Source organism: Alosa alosa, chromosome 21 (genome assembly GCF_017589495.1).
Source record: "Alosa alosa isolate M-15738 ecotype Scorff River chromosome 21, AALO_Geno_1.1, whole genome shotgun sequence".
Classification (NCBI taxonomy): Eukaryota; Metazoa; Chordata; class Actinopteri; order Clupeiformes; family Clupeidae; genus Alosa; species Alosa alosa.
The window spans coordinates 28,716,906-28,719,405 of record NC_063209.1 but is presented as its reverse complement, the minus strand read 5'-3'; the positions used below and the strand labels follow the sequence as shown (position 1 = coordinate 28,719,405).

Here is a 2,500-nt window from a genome sequence, read left to right as displayed (position 1 = left end):
CCAGATCACTTTGCAGAATGTTCATCGCCATTCTCGTTTGCACGAGAAGCCTATTAAACTGGCTGCAGCTTGCAGATCAGGGCTGGGCTCAATGTGGGCGGAGCGCAACATCAGCTCGTCATTCCCCGTCCTCTCTGTGTCCGTCTATTTACCCGGACTCGGAGTTCAATTTTTCTCAAGGAACAATGCTTCACTCTATAAAAGCGTATCCTCCTTGGACTACTGCCCACGTTAATCATGTCCCTTCCCCCCTAGCCTTCTAGAATCTGTACACCATCGGCGTTTCTTGGGTAATCTAAGTAGGCTACGCTATAAAGATCATTCCAGTCTGCATAAACATAGGCCTATGACAATAACATCAATGCATTTTATCTCTAGCCTATCGGTGTTTTCTTTAATAGTTTAGTAGCCTGTGCGAGTCCCAAAGGGAACATGCAACAATAATATAATATAATAACATAATATTGGCCTCTATATAACCTAGCCTATTGTTTATGTGCATGTTTTTAATTAACAGCGGCATGTAGGCTAGGCCTGTTACAACCTTGACGCAGCCATAAAAAAGTGCGGTACAGTTGTAACAGTATAGCTTCATGAATGTAACAGCTCTTACATCTTGAATCCTACTGGCTTAAACAAAGAGCTTCTGTTTTCATATAAAATCAACAAAAAAGTCCAAATGTATGACTGTTAAAGCTAATTTATTGCATTAGCCATTGTAGACCATATGTCACAGTGTTATGATAGCTCACCTTTATGCTTATTTTGGTCCACTTGATAAAACCAGTAAATATAGTTGATAAACTGCTTATTTCTTACATGTCTGAAGCATGTGGTCCAACAGTGATATTTCAAGTTGCTCTGTTAACTTTAATTGGGTGTGATCGCGGCACAAAAATCAAAATCCATAACTCGCAAAGTGTTGCGCGAAAAAATCAGTTCATTTTGCCATAGAGACGGGTTACAACTGATCCGCACAGGTCATGTTTTTATTTTCATTTAATTGCATTTGCTATGACTATATAAATCGCACTCATGTTAACTTGAAACAGAGGGACTGAAGATATGAATGACATGTGATTGAAGTCCACACGCTCAAATTTCACGAAGCAAACTTAAACAGTTGCGGTTTAAAAAAAAAAATCGCGATGCTTGAATTTTGCACCTTTTTATCTCTGGTCGTATTAAGTAGACCATTCATGTTTGGATGGCTGTAAGAATTACATGCTATGATCTTTCCGTAGCTACACCAAATCTTGAGAATAAAACATTGATACATTTGTACCGCTGTTACAATTGTAGGCTACCTGTTCTCCCCTACGCATCATAGGCTACCCTACCCAGTAGTCCCTACTGTTAGCCTAACAAGCGTCAACCTCCGTGTTTTTTCTCTTGCAGTTGAGAAAATGCTTTTATAGATTTAAGCATTCTTCTTAGAGATTATGTTGAGAAATATAACTTGGACAGTAGGAAACAAGGTAGGCCCTACGGACATTGTCAGCGTGAGAAGACGTGCTGAAGGGGGGCTGAGCTCAACGTTGCGCTCCGCCCCACATTGAGCCCAGCCCCGATCTGCAAGCTGCAGCCAGTTTCGGGCTTCTCTATTAAACCGCAAAGAGGGCTTTTGGAGGAGGTTATTTAGACCACCCCCCCCCCCCCCAGATTGCCCGTCCAACTCCATCACCAATCAGTCAGTCAGTCAGTAGTGGAGAATGGAACGGGCAGAGCTCACAAACTAGCGTACACTCAGCTTTCAGACAGCGGCCAATACGCACACAATGACCGTTTATCTCTAAACTCCATCAAGGCCTCTACCTGCGCTATCTGACTGTCTGTGTGCACTGGGGAGTTGGAGTGAAGCTACACTGTTGTACTTTACATACCCAATTTAAGACGGCCGGCCACCTTTCTATATATTTGCAAACAGCGCAATCTCTGCAAGAGCACAAAAGTGTCGTGACGCAGCGCTTCAAAAGTGGAGTCAGGGTAGGGGGAACGATCTCAGGAAAGAAAAAAACATAGGACTTGCTGAATGATGCATATTCTATCTCCCACGCTTACGCACCAAGCCTGAATATTTCAATATGCTGCTGCCGTTCTAACTCAATCCGGGTAGAAGCCTCTCGCTGTTACCTCGACCTGAAACATACCCAGTTCAGGACCCTCGTATCAGTTCATTTTTCTCGTAAAACTAATTTTAATAGGTGGATATAATACTGCTACTACTTTCCAGAAAACTGGGTTCTAAAGTTAGTACTCACCGTCCACATCGAAGTGTTTCCAGATGTCCAAAAACTGCGACGCGGTGAACTCCGCCAGATGCAGTTGAGGAGGCTGCTGCGCGCTGTTGGCCATAGTTTTTTCTTTTAAAGGTTCTGTTCGGTATGTCTAACGGTGCCACTCCAGAAACGCAAAACGTTTTTTCGTTGCTCACACACAGTCACACAGTAGGCAAGGTCCCGAGGAGTGCACTGTACGGCTCGTGCGCACCCGCTCCTTT

The 2,500-nt window shown here is 43.5% G+C and overlaps 1 pseudogene; it reads right to left on the bottom strand.

Annotated features, from left to right (window-relative positions):
* Nucleotides 1-2,485, bottom strand: part of LOC125285999 — a 14,003-nt pseudogene extending 11,518 nt beyond the window's left edge.
* Nucleotides 2,486-2,500: the final 15 nt, after the last annotated feature.